The sequence below is a fragment of the Mus musculus genome, chromosome 19 (assembly GCF_000001635.26).
Source record: "Mus musculus strain C57BL/6J chromosome 19, GRCm38.p6 C57BL/6J".
In the NCBI taxonomy this organism is placed as follows: Eukaryota; Metazoa; Chordata; class Mammalia; order Rodentia; family Muridae; genus Mus; species Mus musculus.
The window spans coordinates 16,566,510-16,586,768 of record NC_000085.6 but is presented as its reverse complement, the minus strand read 5'-3'; the positions used below and the strand labels follow the sequence as shown (position 1 = coordinate 16,586,768).

The 20,259-nt window shown below is 43.8% G+C and overlaps 1 protein-coding gene and 1 long non-coding RNA gene across 2 annotated transcripts in view; one reads left to right on the top strand and one right to left on the bottom strand.

The window, feature by feature from the left end:
* Gna14 (guanine nucleotide binding protein, alpha 14) overlaps positions 1-20,259 on the bottom strand; it is a 175,152-nt gene that overhangs the window by 24,050 nt on the left and 130,843 nt on the right. The window lies entirely within an intron of this gene.
* Gm41811 lies at positions 3,309-6,288 on the top strand. Its single transcript, XR_877742.3, has 3 exons — positions 3,309-3,633; positions 4,252-4,565; positions 5,756-6,288. It is a non-coding gene; the product is annotated as a predicted gene, 41811 (long non-coding RNA).

Here is a 20,259-nt window from a genome sequence, read left to right as displayed (position 1 = left end):
CTTATTACATGTTGTTGCATCTTCTGGGTATATGCCCAGGAGTGACATTGCTGGATCCAAATAATTTTATTAAAAATGGGGTACAGAGCTAAACAAAGAATTCTCAACTGAGGAATACCAAATGGCTGAGAAGCATCTAAAAAATGTTCAATATCCTTAATCATCAGGAAAATGCAAATCAAAACAACCCTGAGATTCCACCTCACACCAGTCAGAATGGCTAAGATAAAAAATTCAGGTGACAGCAGATGCTGGCGAGGATGTGGAGAAAGAGGAACACTCCTCCATTGCTGGTGGGACTGCAAGCTGGTACAACCACTCTGGAAATCAGTCTGGCGGTACCTGGGACTTTTAATGAAGTTTTCTCCCCCCCCCCACCTTTTTTTATTAGATATTTTCTTCATTTACATTTCAAATGTTATCCCGAAAGTCCCCTCCCCCTGCCCTGCTCCCCAACCCACCCACTCCTGCTTCCTGGCCCTGGCATTCCCCTGTACTGGGGCATATAATCTTCACAAGACCAAGGGCCTCTCCTCCCAATGATTGCCAAGTAGGCCATCTTCTGCTACATATGCAGCTAGAGACACGAGCTCTGGGGGTACTGGTTAGTTCATATTGTTGTTCCTCCTATAGGGTTGCAGACCCCTTCAGCTCCCTGGTTACTTTCTCTAGCTCCTCCATTGAGGGCCCTGTGTTCCATCCAATAGATGACTGTGAGCATTCACTTCTGTATTTGCCAGGCACTGTCATAGCCTCACAAGAGACAGCTATATCAGGGTCCTGTCAGCAAAATCTTGCTAGCATATGCAATAGTGTATGGGTTTGGTGGCTGTTTATGGGATGGATTCCCAGGTGGGGCCGTCTCTGGATTGTCCTTCCTTCCATCTCAGCTCCAAACTTTGTCTCTGTAACTCCCTCTATGGGTATTTTGTTCTCCATTCCAAGGAGGAACAAAGTATCCACACTTTGGTCTTCCTTCTTCTTGAGTTTCATGTGTTTCACAAATTGTGTCTTGGGTATTCTAAGTTTCTGGGCTAATATCCACATGTCAGTGAGTGCATATCATGTGAGTTCTACCTGGGATTTTTAAACAGGCCTGTCAGGTAAGAAAGGAGGGCCAGAGGTCAAGTTTCTATGACTCACATCTCCATCTAGTGGTATCTTCTGTAACTGCAAGTCCGTTGACAAACAGGACTCCAGTGCCTATAGTCTCAGCCAGACCCACGTGGCTAGGTTTTACAATGAAGCCTCTCTAGGAGGTAATATTACTTGATGACCCAGACATTCTCATTTTCCAAAGGAACGTGGGAAAGAATGAGTTATATTTTTAGTTGAAGGCATAATAAAGCTAACACAACAATCACCTAGAGTTAAGAGTCCCTGGGAGGACAGGCTTTTAGCAACTCCTCGGAGGTGCTGCGAGATCTGGATGAGATGGTCTGTTAGTCGTGAAGCAACTGAGGTCAGGGATGGAGAAAAACTACCTGGCTCTCAGTCCTCAGGGCTCTACTGCTAGCTTCTTGCTGTTATACACAAAGCCACCCAAGAAGGCAGCCAGTTCCTTTGTACCCTAGGGCCTGTGTGTGGCTAAAGTGTCCTTTTCACAGGATTTAACATTGTGTTCCTAACATTGTTTCCTGTTGCTTGCCTTTTCTGGGTAGGAGAAGGAGTGGGGAAACGGGGATGGTGATCAGGTGTGGGAGAGGGTAGGACTGAGAACGGAAAGCAGTGAAGGGCATCTCTAGGACTAGCTGGAGACCTGGGACTGGGGGCCAGGGATGATACAGGGAGTCAATGAAGGATGACCCTAGTTGAGATGTCTTTGATTTCGAAAACACAGTCACATCTAGGCTGTAGACACTGCATCCCACCCGCTACCCTTCAAACCCCAATCCCTGCCCAGTGATGGTTTCATCCTCAACATCAAAGCCTGCATTTTCGAAACGCAGACATTGCAACACATCTCCAGAGAGCCATCCAACAACAGCTCCCGCCCCCGGCCCCCTTTATTTTTCTGGTGTTTCACTTTTTCCAGTCTTTTCAATAGCTTGAAAAACTCTTAAGCGGACAAGAAATATGTGGGTCACAGCTTGCTTTAATAATGTGTTTTGGAAATAGTTTTAATCCTGGATGCATGTTTGGTGGTTGTTTTCCTTTTGCAGTGAGAACCCACAGGCATTTCAGCCTAGGAGCAGAATGGAGGAAGAGGTCTTCCCAAGGACCCCTAGTCCTCTGCTCCATGGGGAGGCACTAGAGCTCCCAGCCCCACAGTTTTCAAAGCCAGTGCCCTGCCTTAGTCTAGACTGGACATGAAAAGAGGTGCCCGCCTTTAACAACAGCCAGCTCTTCCTCTGCCAATCATTGCCCACTCCCTTGTAAAGCGAAGCCAAGTCACAGGGCACAGCTTGGAAGGGGGCAAAGAAGCTTTCAGGGAACTTCAGGTGCCATGGAGCACGTGAGGGGGGTGGCTGCCGCGTCTGGTTGTGGTTAGACAGAGGGGCAAGGGATGGGTTGACTGCATGCCCGTGATGCTGTGGTGTTTCCAGCACCAGTGGAAGGAGACCCCATTGTAACTCAACAAGGTTCGTTAGATCAGGATCTGGATTTAATTAGCCAAGCAATCAAAGGCTCGTCAGGACACAGGGTCAAATAAAAGTGTAGGACACTCAGCCCCAGTTCAAACTTCAGATACATAGCGGATACTTTCTTAAGTACAAGCGTACCTCCTGCCTTTAAAAAACCCTGCAATGTAGAATGAGCTCAAGTGGCTGAGGTGAAGACACTGAAGACTTGGTTACTCTGGATTGGAAGTTATTTATCAACAACAGCATTTTGTCCCCACCCCCATCCCGCCCCCACCCCATGGTGGCCTCATGGTGAGACAAGAAAGCAGAAATCATGCTCATTTGTCCCTGACAACAGCTCCACGTACTTCCAGTGACCTGGGAGGGCCACCAACCCCCTTTTTCACATGCCAGAGAAAAGTCAGTCTCTCCTCCTTCTCACTCCTCACCCAGCCCACCTCCCCTCTCAGAACTCTGTCACCAACAGTGAGAACAGAAGTTCCTCCTAGTCACAGACTGGGAATTGAAAACATTTGGTTAATAAAAACCCTGCACTTGTACTGAACAGATACCAAGACCCCTTTCTGTGTCACCGTCCCCCAAGCAACACAGTGTGACAGTTTGTCCAGTGTCTCCATGGTTTTCAGCATTATGACATTACATGTAATCTAGAGACGACTCAACAGACACAGGAGGAGGCCCCACAGACTCCATATAGACTCCAGGAAAATGTATAGAAGGAACTTGAGCATCTAGGCGGTAGATGTCTCTGCTCCCCATCATTCTTGTCCTCCAGGGTCACAGCTTGCTTTAATAATATATAATTCCTTAGATATGATAGAAACTAAAAATCATGCACACTAGCATATTTAACAGTTAATGCTTCTTGAAACAGTCATAATGGTAAACTTAAATATATCCATATGTGTGTGTGTGTGTGTGTGTGTGTGTGTGACTTCATTTTTTTTAAAGCAAGAAGCAAGAGGTGGAGTGGTTTATAACTGTAATCCCTGCTACTAGGAGGCTGAAGTGGAAAGATTGAGCACTTGAGACCAGACTAGACAACATGGTGAGACACTACCTCAAAAAAATAAGTTAGAGCCTGCTGCCCTGTGTCTACTTCTCCCTAGAGACCATGGTGGACTGGAGGAAAAGAAGCTTAGTTGGTGTGGGTGGGTACAGTACAGGACCTTGGTTGGGCAAGCACACCTGGTGCTTCAGGGAACCAGTTCAGTTTACTTGGTAGGGGGAGGTGGCCAGAGTCTCTGGGGCAAGGTTTGTGTGGCTGTATACCATTGTCCAGGCCAGGGGTGTTGGAAGATGCTTCATCTACATACTCAGAGGCTGTAAGGTGGAGACGGGGTGCGGGGGGGGGGGGTGCACCATATAAGGTCAAACAAGGAGTGAAGCCTGATAACTGTCAGGGTGAAAAATTCTTACTTGGGTTGATGGTCAGACAGCCAACATGATGGTGCCAGGTTGGGAAGGAGTGGTAGCCAACTCCTGCCACCATTATCTGAGGTATCTGGGGTTGAAGTTCCCTTGATTCTTCCTCAGTAATTCTGGGCCATTATTGTTCCACAACTGCCATTATGTGTGCATCAGGGTTGCTGGTTCCTTGTAAGTGAAATTAACAGTCCTTCATCTAGTTCTCAGGCAAACGCTATTCCGTGCCACACTATCGCAGGTGAATCACAGGTACCGGCGGCTGAGGGAACAGCCTCTAAACTTGGAGTACTCTAGCTCTGAAGTTGCTAATTCAGTTTAACCATGAAACACTGTTCCATTAACTGTGATAAGTAGCAAACATTTGGCCTTCAGCTTCACCAAGCCTTGACCCATGGTCCCTTGTGAGTCCTGAGGCACACCCTGAACTGTCCTCACTATGTGTTGGAAGTTGCTGTTCAAAAAGAGATCCTTGGAACAGCATCAGTGAGACTGCTCAGAAACACAGAACATGGCTAACACAGCCAGCAACTTGGTTCTTGGACTGGAATAAAGGTAAGCTGAGCATCAACATCTATATCTCTCTGCTTCCTGACTGTGAGTGTGATGTGATCAGACACCTCACATTTCTGCTTCCCTATACCTCAAACCATGAAGGGGAAAAAAACCCCTTCCATCCCTAAGTAGCTTTTATCAGGCATTGTCACAGCAGTGTGTGAAATAACCAGTACAGTAGATTTGTACCAGGAGTGGGGATGCTACCATGACAAATCTGACCATGTAGCTCTTAGATGTTTGGAACTGCTTTTAGATGGGAGTAGGGACTATGGCAAAGTTTAGAACCATGAAAGGCACAGAATTTTATAAGCAGTGCATACTAGACCATTCTTGAAGTAGGTTGGAAGACGAAGACCAGAATACTAAGATAAACAGGGAGTGTGGAGGGCCAACTCATGCATTTCAGAGGGAAAAAACTCTATTTAGAACTAAGTTAGAAACCATTCATATGGTATCTGGCAAAAAGTCTGGCTGCACTCTGCTGTGTCCTGAAAACCCAAGTGAAACTGAACGCAAACACCGTGGGCTATTTGGGGGATAAAATCTCAATGCAGGAGAACATTGAGGCTGTGGTGTGGTTATTACTTAGTGCTGTGCTCTGGTCTACAATGAGAGCAAGAGAGCAACAGATGTACCAGGGAAGACTGGGAAAATGTAGCAGTTGGTGAGAAAGAAGGGAGTTTACAGTTCTAGGCAAGGTAGGGGCTGGAAAAGCAGCTGTAATCATTAAAGAGTTAGAAGACCTCAAAAGAAATGCCACTCTGCACTTGGCTAGTAGGAAAGGTGCTTTGAGGATGACAACCCATCCATTAAGGGCTCCAACATGTGACAGACAAAGTTAATTGAAAGGAAGGATAATGAGCTGAGATTGCCTCTGGCTAGGGTTCCTGCTTATACCCAGGGAAGTATTTCCCTAGGGTTAGCTTGAAAGCACTCTGGCTACTACAACTGTGATCCAAGGGGCCAGGCTCTGTCTTGGAGCTGTCGGCAGAATATAGTAGCATCAGGTGGTGGTTTTAATGCCTCTCCTGCGTTTATATTTGAGCATGTGATTCCATATCGAGGTCACTGTTTGGGGAGGTTATGGAACTGTTAGGAAGTAGGGAGGAAGTACTTCACTGGAGGATGGGCTTATAGTCTTACATCACTTCCTGTTCTTATTCCCTGCTTCCCATTGTGGATGAAAGATGTGATCATCTAGCTTCCTGCTCTTCCTGCCTTCTGCCTCACCATGATGAATTTCCCCTCTGGAACCGTAAACAAAAATAAAGTCTTTCTTCCCAAAGTTGCTTTTGCTCATGGTATTTCATCACAGCAACCAAACAGCAACGTGTGCACGTTATTCCCGTGGTACTTGTTTCATAGGCATGAAAGATGCAAGAATGGCAGGGATGTGGAGGCTCCCATCAAGGCGGGAGGAGGCCAGGTCATGTGTATCATGTTTGAGTTCTCTGCAAGGAGGCCCTGAGGACATGAGCAACATGAAGATGTCACCGACACCAAGGCTTCAGAGTCATGAGGACGGCAAGACCTTGTCTGATATGAGTATAGATGTTGGCAATGTGTACAGAGAACATCAATCACAGCTTTCTCCTCCAGGATGGCTGCAGCCTGAGACTGTTCCCTACCGAGAGCCACCCGCTTCCTCATTCAGCTGAGGCCATGTCAGCCCTGCTATGATGGACAATAGAGAACCAAATAAACCCTACCTTGAGTTGCTTTTGAGCTCAGTGACTTTATCCCTATCTATATCTGTATTCCTCTGGTGATGACTCCAGAGTTTTAAGATGCTGAGGTTGGAGCACGGGGTCAGAGAAGGGTTTGGGTCCACGCATTTTCAATCATGATCTTCTCTGCTGCTGTCACAAAGCACAGGGCCTCAAGACCCACCCTTGTTTTTAACTGTGGATTCTCCCTGAAACCAACACATTGACAGCTGTCATGTGGACACTCGAAGGCCTGAGGCTGCTAATAACAAGTTGATGCTGCTAGATGTCATTTTAAAGTCCTGTCTCACACATGGGCTGGTCAGTCCTGGGTAAATGCTGACCTTTGCTTTTAAACATCCCCTCTCAGAGCTCTGGCAGGACCAAGGCCACGGGATTAAATGTTAAAAAAAAAAATGGACCTTTATCCTTAACCTTTAGTTTTTAACTCCAGCCAAACATTTCTGTCATTTAGAAAGCGTGATTTGCTCTTAGATAAAGGATGTTTTTCCTCATCCACTGGGAACAGATGAGGCTTCTCCGGTGACATCAAAAGCAATTCGAAATGCTTCACAATGATCATTTGGTTTCCATTTCAGGGGTGAGCGATGGCAGAATGATGCCAACTTCAAAAGCAAACAGCCGACAAGGGCCACCAAGGCCAGGAAACCCAGGATGAGGTGTGGCCAGCCAGCCTGACAGCTCTAGACAGCACTGGGGCAAAGTGTATATTCTAACAGATTCACAGTATCTTCTTACATCACCAAAAAAGAAAGGAAAATGAGCAACCTGTGCCCTCCCCTGTCACCCACATCATGTCCACTGGACTCTTTCTTTGCATATATTTAAGTTCCTGTTTATAGGCACTATGGATGACCATATGTGTATGATTACATATATGTGGGCTGTATGTAGATAAGGATTTGATGCTGGGATCAAAGTCAGGGCTGACACTGTACTAGGCAAGTGCCCTACCAAGTTAGAAGAAATGTCTTTCTTTTAATTAAGGGCCTCTGACTACAAGGTCTTTGTTTTACCCACCCACCCACCCCCTTTTTAAAATCTTGTATCATTCTTATTTCCCTCTTATTAAAAAATTTTATTGACGTATAATTTGCATACAATGGACTGATTTGAAATATACAGTCAATATTCATAGTTGTGCAACTATCATGTTTAACTTTGGAAAATGTCTACAACCCACCTAGAAGACCAACGGTAGTCTACAGGGTAAACTATGTCCTCCACAGAGATGCACTGAAGTTCAAACTCCCTGCATTTTAGATGTGACCCTGTTTGGAAATGGCCTTTCCAGATGTAATCTGGTTAAGATGAGGTCTTACCTTTACCACAGCAGGAGAATTTAGACTCAAACACACAGAGAAGGCAGTGAAACAAGACAAGACTCCAAGGGAAGATGGTGGCAGAGGGTATCCCTCTGCTGCCCAAAGCTAAAGAAGTAGGGAACCCCAGCTATGATGCCTGTGAACTACAATAATGACTAGCATGGCAAGATAACCTTAAGGCTACAGTAGTGGCACACACACCTTGTTGGTAACCAACAGCTCTCTCATTGAGTTTAAGGCTTGCTCATCAAGGGGAAACCATGCTTCTTACTTGGAAACCCAGCCAGCTATCTAAGAAAGTTGTGAATCTTAGAGAAGAACAGACAATGGCCACTTCACTAAACCAGCATCATGCCGTACCACATTCTAAATATTTGTCATTACACCCACAGATAAGGCAGGTGGACATTTCTAATCTTTACCAATGTTTCTGGGACGTCTTTCCCTGGGAACACAGACAGACCATGTTTCACTTAAGATGTGAGTAGTTTGCAAGGCTCACACCTTTACTTGCTTCATGCTTCTCTATTTTCTTATCTGTTGCAATGTATCATGGGAGCTTGTGAAGATCACAAAATAGGCAAGTGCCTGGTAGCCTGGAACCTAAATGATAACTCTGGAAAGCTGAGCCCTCATCCCTTTGGATAGACATGTAGTGTGAGCAAAGCATGCATGTTCTAAGCCACCAGAGTTGGGAATCATTTGTTTTTACCTACTGCACATCTTAACTTATTATAACAGGTAAAAATGCTATTCTTTTTAAAACTCTAATTTTATAACACACACACACACATACCTGGTTCAGGCAATTTTATCTCTCAGCATCCACCTAAAATCCATACCCCACAACAAGTCCACACGAAACCATACGACCTATACATGCATTGCTGGTCTGTGTGTTATAGCTTCTTAAATGTGCCCCCTCATCTTTTCCTCTCTCATGACTAGGAGCTGAATAGTACTGTCATCCAACACACTACCCATTTCCTCCCTCCCTTTGCATGAGAACTTCTGTTCATCCTTCCAGACTCAGTGCGTGGCATGCTTGGTGCCAGGGACAGAGAGGGCTGGACCAGGAAGGAGCTGAATAGATAGAAGTGGATGAGGTGCTTGTAATATGCAAGCTGTCAGGGGAGAAGCTCAGAAATAGTTCTAGGATGAACTGTACCTTTTTTTTTTTTTTTTGACTTTTGGGGAATTTCAGACAAATCATTTACAAGCATGTGTCGAAGTTCTATTTCAGGTACTTTTGAAGGCAACAACAACAACAAAATAGTCTGGTTAACAAGTATTAGGTTGAGTGAACAACAGCCTCTCTGGGGACTTGTGAGGGCATAGAAATGACTGTAGCCTCGAATGGGAGGGAAAGGACAATCAGAAGATCTGAGCATATATAAACAAACACACAGGGGAAGCTGGTGCGATGACGTGCACCAGCAACTGAGATGCAGGATGGCAGAGCTCCCTGGGGGTCTCTCCTCAGTGGCATCGCCCTATTCATTTTATCACTCCTCCCTGAGGAGCCTTCCTCCCTCTCCAAATCCCACCACTCCTTTGCATCTTTCCTCCAGCTTCCTGCCAGAGCCAGAGTCAGGCTGAGACACGCAAGCCTACAGAACCTCGGATCTCACAAGCTATGTAGGTCTGTACAATAAGAGCTACAGATGGATCATTGGTGCTATTCAGGAGACAAGTCAAGGGTTCTGGGTCCTCAGAGATTAAAAAAAGAAAAGAAAGAAAGAAAAAGAAAATGTGCAGGCTCTGGGGTTATGTCCTCTTAGACCGTGAAAATACTTCCCTGACTGATTTGATATGGCAAGAGTCTAGGGGGGCTCTGTGAACTGTATTGGTTTGATAAAAACACACATAGCTAAGATATGTAAGAAGAGAGGAACTCTGTAAGAACTCTGTCACCCTGATTAATACACTTGGGGAAGGAGACTCAAATGACAATAACTTGGCTTAGAAGGACTTGAGGAGGGAGAACGCTTTAGAAACAAACAACAGAGATCTGTTCCTCCAGGCAGCATCTAGCTTCCTAGGAAATGACGCAGGTCTTGGATGTTCTATCACACTGAAATGACAAAATTATATGAACGCAGCTGTTTGCCGGGATGAATTAAAATAACATATAATGTCAGCGCACTGCAAACTGGCTCTTCTATCTCTGGTAAATGAGCAGGCAGAGTCCCGGCACAGGAAGCAATGGCTCTAGGTCACCACAGAGCACAGAAGAGCAGCTGCCTTGCTGCTCTCTTTTGAATGAATGAAAGCAGGACATATTCATCCTTGATATCTGGGATCAGTGAGGGAGCTGATACCAGAGGCCCTCTCCAAAAAGAAAACCCACAGATGCTCAAGTCACTCTGTAAATACAGTATTTCCTAATGTATCTAGACACACCATTCCAGGCACTGCAACTCGTCTTCTCTAGGTTATTTATAATAATTTATATAAGTAAATCATCTTTGTTTAGTTGAATCTGCAATAGAACACGTAGATATGGAGGAGTGCTTAATAATTCACACACAGAATCCAAGTTCCTACACAGAAGTGCAGAGGCACCCACATTCGGTATGCAGTGATCATCAATAGCAAGGAACTGTGGCCAGAACAGGGCCATCCATCAGTCCTAAGTCCAGCAGTCTCAATACATACACTCCCCTAACATTTTGTTAAGATGGCAGCCATGGTGACTTTTAAAGAAAGCCCTGTAAAGGGTGATAAGTACAGTATATTGGAGACTGAGGAGAAGCAGCAAGAAAGTTTAGGGAAAGCAGAAGCAGGCCCAATAAACACTAAGCTCTGGGGCTGGAAAGAGAGATTGTCATAACCATTTAGAGTCAGAGTGTGGGAAGTCAGACTCCAGAACACCCAAGTTCCTACCGGGCCTAGAGGAGAAGGAGGGATAGGGTGGGGTTGGAGCTCCGTGGAGAATCTCCACACTAAAGCCCTTGATCTGATCCCCAGCTCCGAAAAAAACGAACAAAAAAGTCACCAAGAAAGAGGGGAAAGGAGAGAGGTGAGAGGCAATGTCCCTGAGAGCAGAGGGTGGGCAGAGTCTGTAGGTGACACACCCAAGTTCCCACCCTCTCCTATCATCGTAACCTTGCCAGAGTTTGCCACTGACTACATGGTCACACCTTACGATTTTGGGGGAAAGTGCATTTTAAAAAGAATGCACTGGAGCCATAGAGAGGGCTCAGCAGCTGAGAGCATTCACTGCTCGTGCAGACGACCAGGGTTTGGTCTCCAGCTCCCGTATCAGACAGCTTTGAAAGGCTTGGAACTCCAGCTCCAGCGGAGCCAGCCGCCTCTTCTGACCACCATAGGGATGACACATGAGCACAGAGACACACATCCACATAAATAAAACAATCTTTATAAAAGAAGTCTATGACCGGAGGATCCAGCAATACCTCTCCTGGGCATATATCCAGAAGATGCCCCAACGGGTAAGAAGGACACATGCTCCACTATGTTCATAGCAGCCTTATTTATAATAGCCAGAAGCTGGAAAGAACCCAGATGCCCCTCAACAGAGGAATGGATACAGAAAATGTGGTACATCTACACAATGGAGTACTACTCAGCTATTAAAAAGAATGAATTCATGAAATTCCTAGCCAAATGGATGGACCTGGAGGGCATCATCCTGAGTGAGGTAACACATTCACAAAGGAACTCACACAATATGTACTCACTGATAAGTGGATATTATCCCAAAACCTAGGATACCCAAGATATAAGATACAATTTCCTAAACACATGAAACTCAAGAAAAATGAAGACTGAAGTGTGGACACTATGCCCCTCCTTAGAAGTGGGAACAAAACACCCTTGGAAGGAGTTACAGAGACAAAGTTTGGAGCTGAGATGAAAGGATGGACCATGTAGAGACTGCCATATCCAGGGATCCACCCCATGATCAGCATCCAAACGCTGACACCATTGCATACACTAGCAAGATTTTATTGAAAGGACCCAGATGTAGCTGTCTCTTGTGAGACTATGCCGGGGCCTAGCAAACACAGAAGTGGATGCTCACAGTCAGCTAATGGATGGATCACAGGGCTCCCAATGGAGGAGCTAGAGAAAGTAGCCAAGGAGCTAAAGGGATCTGCAACCCTATAGGTGGAACAACATTATGAACTAACCAGTACCCCGGAGCTCTTGACTCTAGCTGCATATATATCAAAAGATGGCCTAGTCGGCCATCACTGGAAAGAGAGGCCCATTGGACTTGCGAACTTTATATGCCCCAGTACAGGGGAACACCAGGGCCAAAAAGGGGGAGTGGGTGGGCAGGGGAGTGGGGGTGGGTGGGTATGGGGGACTTTTGGTATAGCATTGGAAATGTAAATGAGCTAAATACCTAATAAAAAATGGAAAAAAAAAGAAAGCCAAAAAAAATAAATAAATAAAAGAAGTCTATGGGGTAAATAAGTCTACTTGCTAAAGTAAAGACTATACCCTCCTTCTCTTGTCTAGGAAGCCAGAGTTAAGATCAGACTTCTTTTAACCTCTAGGACAACAGACCTGCTTCTCCAGCAAAAGCCTCCAGCTACCTAATCCCACAAAGATTCAAGCTCCATCTTTCCACCCATCTATGTTACCAGGCTTTATATCATCTTCAAAAGTGCTAATTTTTTAAGAAAAAATGTAATTGTCAAGGTAAAAAGGCAGGCAAAGGCCACCTCCAACATAAAATAGCAAAGAGACAAATAAAATGAACTTAACTGGGAGAAACAGATGCGACACAGTGAACAGAACAAGAATTATATGAAACTATCTTCAAGAGTCAGAGAAACTAGAGAAAGTACCCAAGGAGCTAAAGGGATCTGCAACCCTGTAGGTGCAACAACATTATGAACTAACCAGTACCCCAGAGCTCTGGACTGTAGCTGCATATGTATCAAAAGATGGCCTAGTCAGCCATCACTGCAAAGAGAGGCCCATTGGACTTGCAAACTTTATATGCCCCAGTACAGGGGAACGCCAGGGCCAAAAAGTGGGAGTGGGTGGGTAGGGGAGTGGGGCGTGGGGAGGGTATGGGGGACTTTTGGGATAGCATTGGAAATGTAATTGAGGAAAATACCTAATAAAAAATTAATTTAAAAAAAAAAGAGTCAGAGAAAGACTCTGAAGCAAGAAAGAAGTAATGAAGAGAGCAACTTTATTCATAATAGCCAGAAACTGGAAACAACCCAGAGGTCCCTCAGCTGAAGAATAGATGAAGAAAATGTGGTTCATTTACACAATGGAATGCTACTCAGCTATTAAAAACAAAGGCATCATGAAAATTTCAGGCAAATGGATAGAACTATAAAATATCATTCTGAGTGAGGTAGCCCAGACCCAGAAAAATATGCATGGTATGAATTCACTTATAAGTAGACATTAGCCATAAAGTACAGGGTAACCATGCTACAATACACAGACCCAAAGAAGCTAAATAACAAAGAGAGCCTGAGGGAGGATGCTTGAATCTCACTCAGAAGAGGAAATAAAATAGGCATCAGAAGTTGATGGAGGGAGGGAGCAGGATGGGAGAAGGGATGGGGAAGAGAATGGGAGTGGGGTGGGAAAGAGAATAGAAATTGGTTGGGGGGGCATCTCTGGGACAAGCCGGAGACCTGGGACAGGGGAGGATCCTGGGAGGATACCTAGCTGAGACTCTTAGCAGCAGAGGCTATGGAGCCTGACGTGGCCAATTCCTGTAGCCAGGCATGACTTCCAGTGAAGGGAGGGGGACACCAAATCATCCAGAAAACATTCAGCCCAAACTTTGCCCTGTCTACAAGATATGTAGGCATAAAGAGAGCAGAGATTTCGGGAATGACCAACCAATGACTGGCCCAACTAAAGACCTTCCACTTGGGAGAGAGCCAGCCCTTGACAATATTATTGATACTCTGCTATGCTTGTGGACAGGAGCCTAACATAACTGTCTTCTGAGAGGCTTCATCCAGCAGCTGATAGAGACAGATACCCACAGCCAAACATCAGGCAGAGCTCAGGGAGACTTGTTGAAGAGTTGGGGAAGAATTGAGAATTGAAGAAATGGAGGAGTCAAGAAGACCTACAGAACGAACTAACCAGTGCCCATGGGGGCTCGCAGAGATGGAACCATCAAGCAAAAATCATGTATGGGCTGGACCTAGGCCCCTTACACACATGTAACAGAGGAGCAGCTTGGTCTTCATGTGGGTCCCTCCTCCAATTGTTAGGGGACTTTGGACTTGGACTCTGTTTCTTGTCTTTGGATCTCGTTTCCCTTGCTGGGCTGCCTTGTCTGGCCTCAGTGGAGAGAGGATGCACTTAGTCTTGCTGCTACTTGGTGTCCCAGGGCGAACTGATGGGGTGGTGGGTGTTCCCATTATCAGAGAAGGGGAGAGGAAAATGGGGAATGGGGGAAGGAGGGTGGGATTGGGAGGAGAGGAGGGAGGGGGCTATAATTGGGATATAAAGCAGATAAATACATACATACATATATACATACATACATACTGAACTAAAATAAAAAAAGGAAAAAGGTAGTGACAAGAGAATTTGGAGGCTAACAATATTTTAGTATTTAATATCAGTAAGCAGGTGATAGAAAGTTGATAAAGTTCCTGAACAGGTATAAAATATAAAAAGAAAGGGGTAGAAATTAAGAATGAGAGAACCTCGAATGAGGTCCTATCTCCCATGAGCATCCATGGGAGGTTACACCTGATCTTTACTTCTACAGAGACCCAGAGGAAACTGAGGAGGAGCAGGCTGCTGCTGAGAAGGCTGTGACCAAGGAGGAATTCCAGGATGAATGGACCACACCAACTCCTGAGGTCACTGAGGTGGCTGACTGCTCTGAGGGTGTACAGGTGCCCTCTGTGCCTGTCCAGCAGTTCCCCACGGACTGCAGAGTGCAGCCAGCCACTGAGGACTAGTCAGCAGCTCCCAAAGCACAGACCAGCAAGTGGGTTGGAGCCACCACTGAGTGGTCCTGAGCTGCTCTGCAGACACCTGAGCAAAGGGAAAAACGTGGAAGGAAAATGAAGTTCCTAAAAGCTGGAAAAATAAAGAGTGAGAGAAGTACGCAGGCAGTCTCCTATCTGGCTAATTGAAGGACGGAGGCAGCAGTAACAGAACACAGAGAGACTTTCTCCAAGAAAAGGCTCAGAGCTAAACCCTATGGAACTTCAGACTGAAAGGGCTCTGGAGAAAACAGCACAACGGATGGAAAGTGTGCCCCTTACTAATAAGAGGTACAGAAGATATTAAATTCTTCAGTAAGGAAGGCCACATTACAAAGAATAAATAATTTTACTGGTGATAGTTTTCAAATTGAAAATAAATATTAGCTAAAAAAGCAGTAGACAAATGATTTCAGAAAAAGATGAGGACAACTTTTGACCTAGAATTCAGAAAAATATTGACACTGTGTTCACGCCTGGAAAAAGAAATCTAAGATATTCAAGGAGTACCAAAAAAAAAAAGTTTCTTTAATGAATGTGGCTGCCCTTGCATTTGGAGCATAGATACTCGGAATTGAGAGTTCCTCTTGGAAGATTTTATCTTTGATGAGTATGAAGTGTCCCTCCTTGTCTTTTTTGATAACTTTGGGTTTGAAGTCAATTTTATTAGGTATTAGAATGGCTACTCCAGCTTGCTTCTTCAGACCATTTGCTTGGAAAATTGTTTTCCATCCTTTCATTCTGAGGTAGTGTGTGTCTTTTTCCCTGAGATGGGTTTCCTGTAAGCAGCAGAATGTTGGGTCCTGTTTGTGTAGCCAGTCTGTTAGTCTATGTCTTTTTATTGGGGAATTGAGTCCATTGATATTAAGAGATATTAAGGAAAAGTAATTGTTGCTTCCTATTATTTTTGCTGTTAGAGTTGGCATTCTGTTCTTGTGGCTGTCTTCTTTTAGGTTTGTTGAAGGGTTACTTTCTTGCTTTTTCTAGGGCGTGGTTTCCATCCTTGTATTGTTTTTGTTGTTGTTGTTTTGTTTTGTTTTTTTTTGTTTTTCCTGTTATTATCCTTTGAAGGGCTAGATTCTTGGAAAGATAATGTGTGAATTTGGTTTTGTCGTGGAATACTTTGGTTTCTCCATCTATGGCATTTGAAAGTTTGGCTGGGTGTAGTAGCCTGGGCTGTTACAAAACACATGAAACTCAAGAAGAACGAAGACCAAAGTGCGGACACTTTGCCCCTTCTTAGAATTGGGAACAAAACACCCATGGAAGGAGTTACAGAGACAAAGTTTAGAGTTGAGTCGAAAGGACGGACCATCTAGAGACTGCCATATCCGGGGATCCATCCCATAATCAGCCTCCAAACGCTGACAGCATTGCATACACTAGCAAGACTTTGTTGAAAGGACCCAGATATAGCTGTCTCTTGTGAGGCTATGCTGGGGCCTAGCAAACACAGAAGTGAATGCTCACAGTCAGCTATTAGATGGATCACAGGGCCCCCAATGGAGGAGCTAGAGAAGTCCAACAACAGGTTGGAACTGTTGTAGGTGGAACAACAATATGAACTAACCAGTACCCTCCAGAGCTCGTGTCTCTAGCTGCATATGTATCAGAAGATGGCCTAGTCGGCCATCATTGGAAAGAGAGGCCCATTGGTCTTGCAAACTTTATAAGCCTCAGTACAGGGGAACGACAGGGCCAAGAAGTGGGAGTGGGTGGGTAGGGGAGTGGGGGGAAGGGTATGGGGGACTTTTGGGATAGCATTGGAAATGTAAATGAAGAAAATACCTAATTAAAAATAAAAGCCTATAAAAGAAGAAGAAAATGAGAAAAATGTATAAAAAATATTTAAAAAATGTACCTGTTAAATAAAAACCAAAGTTTATCCCTCCCCCAAAAAAAGCCAGGCGTGGTGGCACATGCCTTTAATCCCAGCACTTGGGAGGCAGAGGCAGGAGGATTTCTGAGTTCAAGGCCAGCCTGGTCTACAGAGCAAGTTCCAGGACAGCCAGGACTACACAGAGAAACCCTGTCTCGAAAAACCAAAACCAACCAAACAAACAAACAAACAAAAAACAGAAAACAAAAAACAAAAACAAAAAAACCTTTCTCTTAGAAGGCTACGACTGAAGGATGTATTCTGCCAAACATCAGATGAATGAGGAAGGAAAAAAAGGGAAGAAATGAAAACAGTAAAGAAGAAAAGGTAACTCTCATAAATTAGATGGCAACCGATCAAGAAACTAGTCAATTAGTTTACTACAAGTGAATGTGAAGGGTCTGAAATAAAACAGAATTTATTTATATATGATATGATTTTCTTAGGTTAAAAAATGTACAACATAAAGTTGAGGAATAAACAAATAATAAAGCATTCAAACTTGGAGATTATAAGCAACAGAAATTGACAAAAACTTTGAAAATAATTGTTTTGCCAATGGACTTACAATGTGTGTGTGTGTGTTTCAGTGCGCACAAGCACACACAGTACACACTGAAAGTCAGAGGGCAATGTTGGATGTCTTTCTCCATCACTGTCTCCTTATTCTTGAGACACAGTCTCTAACTGAACCTAGAACTTATCAATTCAGCTAGATTCAGCTAGATTGCTTAGCTACTGAACTTCAGGGATCCACCTATCTTAGCCTTGACCTCCATCACTGGAGTTACAGACCTGGGCTACTATATCCAACTCTTACATGGAAATCTGAACTCAGATCTTCATGCATATAGCCATCTATTTAGCCTCCTTTTCTCATTTTAGGTCTTGTAATATGGGATTTAAAACTATCATTCACCTATGTTATTTTAATTAATAAAGCTGAAGTAGTTAAGCAATCAATTATAAATTAATATTTTCATATCTTAGGTAGGTAGAGAGGTCATTACTAGAACTTCTTTTTCAACCTAAAAAAACTAGTTTGAGATCTATAGAGTAACATTCTTCTTCTCATCCCAATACTGGGAGAACTCCAGAAACTCTGAGTCTTTGAAGTATCAAACTGTGGTCGTATCAGAAGCATTCAGGATCAAACCCAGGACTATATATATATGTGTGTGTGTGTGTGTGTATACACATATATATACATATATACACACATATATACATATGTACACATATATATACACACACACACATACATTTATACATACTAAGGCTTTGTGTATGCTAGGCAAACACTACTACTCACTAGATTCCCAGACATGAGTACTTGTTAGCAGTATTTCTACTAATTATATTGTACAGTAGATCATATACATTTTAGTAAAAATAAACTGTTTTAATAATGAAATGGCTTGCTGTGTCTTCTAAGTTAGAATTCTCCTACATCTTAGGTATCAATTTCTGATATCAAAACTTGGATTGTTGGTATAGTATTTTCAACAAGAAATGTCTTTCATAGGCTCAGGCATTAACTTGGTTCCCAGTTAGTGGCATTGTTTGGGAGAGGTTATGGAACCTATAGGAAATGGAGCCTGGCTGGAGAAAGTATGTTGTTGGGTGGATAGTCTCTGAGGATTGATTGCCTACCCTATTTCTACTTTATGCTTTGCCTCTGCTGTGAGGTCGAGATACAGTCTCTTGGCTTTCTGTTCCAGCCACTTGCAGTCATGCTTCCTCATCATGATGGACTCTTCTTTTGGAACCAAAATCCAAATAAACTTTTTCCTTAAGTTACTTCTGGTCCTAGCATTTGAGAAAACTAAGTGATCACAATAAGAAAAAAGTAAATAATACAGAAGTTAGTACCAGGAGTGGGGTTGTTGCTGTGGAGGACTTGACCATGTTGTTGGGGGGTGGGGGTGGGGGGATGAATGTTTGGACTGAAAAAGTAGTTGAATGTTGCAAGCAGAGTTACCAGGTCACTATAGTCAGAGCCTGGAAGATAGTACTGCTGAGAGTAATGCAGACAGTAGAAGCCTGAATTAAGGAGTTTTAAAGTGGAAATAAGACTGTGTTAGCAACTTGATTAAAGGCCATTCATGTGATATTTTGACAAAGAACCTGACTATTTTCTGCCCATGTCCTGAAAATTTACATGAGGCTAAATTTAAAAGTAATGGATTCCTTTCTTCAGTGGAGAAAATTAAAGATAATATAGCATTGCATCTGTGGAAAAGTTACTACTGATAACTCTTATGTAGGTCTACAATGAAAATAAGCAAGTAGGGCAGAAAGAAATATAAAATATACAGGCTAGGAAGAAAATGAGCATTATGAAACTTAGTGTCATCACAAAGGTTTGTGCTGGGAGAGACACTTAATTGTTAAGAATAGTAACACCATTAAAGAGAAGTTGTAGGTAAGATTCAACCCAACTAAGTCTCTGACTTGTGTAAAAGGACTTGTTCTAGTTAGGATTTTATTGCTGTAAGGAGACATCATGACTACAGCATCTCTTATAAAGGTAAATAGTAACTGTGCTTGGCTTACAGTGCAGAGGTTTAGTTCATTGTCATCGTGGTGGGAAACATAACGGGAAGCATGGTGACACCACGCAGACATGGTGCCAGAGAAGTACCTGAGAGTTCTACATCTGGATCCCCAGACAACAGGAAGAAACGGAGACTCACCTCCTCCAACAAAGCTACACCTACTCCAACAAGACCACACCTCCTAACAATGCTACTTCTTATGGATCTATGAGGCCATTTTCAACCAAACTACCACAGGGTTTAAGGAGCTTGCCTGCCTGCCTGCCTTCTTACCTCCCTCCCTCCATTTTTCCCCCTGCTCTCCTTTCTGAGACAAAAATTTCATTATGTTGCCCTGGATGGGCTGGAACACACTTGTAGCCCAGACTGTCCTAAAAACACCTGCCTTTGCGTCACCTCTACAGCACTAGGACTAAAGCCATAAAAGTTCTCAACTTGTAAAGAGATTTTTGTTCCTAAAAAGCATATAAAAGAACTAGGCATGGTCCCAGTACTCAGGAGACAGAAGCAGGTGGATCTGTTGAGTTCAAGGTCAACCTAATCAACATAGTGAGTTCCTGGACAGCCAAAGCTATATAGAAAGATCCTTCCAAAAGAAAGGGAGGAAGGGAGGGACTAAAGGAGGAAGGAAGGAAAAAAAGAAACGAAAAAGAAGAAGAAAAGAAAGGCAGGCTTACAAAAGCTGTTGCAAATGTGGTCCAAGAAGGCTGGGTTCCATCCCAAATTGGTACATAAATATTATATAAACAGAGGTAAACTTTCTTTGTGTTAAGGCACTGAAATTTGGGAGTTTGTTTTAGGAGCTACTAGTTAATATGACTTACCTTGATTGTGAAGTAAATGAAAACAGATGATTTAAAAAATGGTGTGGTGAACAGGAAGGTATTGTGTTCCCCAGTTTGATGTGTATATGATAAGCAAGAGACTGGAAATATCCATGACCCTAGGCACTTCAGAAGCCATTATGAGACAAAACTCATAGTTCTGAGATGATGTGGCTAAACTCAAGAGAAACTCACTTGCTTTGTTAAGTAAGTAGAAATCACAGTCTTTAAGAGACTGGCTTTCTTCCTGGATAAGATGTTTCATGAAAGGACAAGGGAGTGCCCAATGCCAGGGAAACTCTGGGCTTGCTCGGCAGGAAACTGTGTCAAGAAAAGAAAGATGATGGCACGTTGTACTGCTGCACACTGGGATACTGCAATGGGGACAGTGGCATGTCTCCACTGCACACTGGGATACT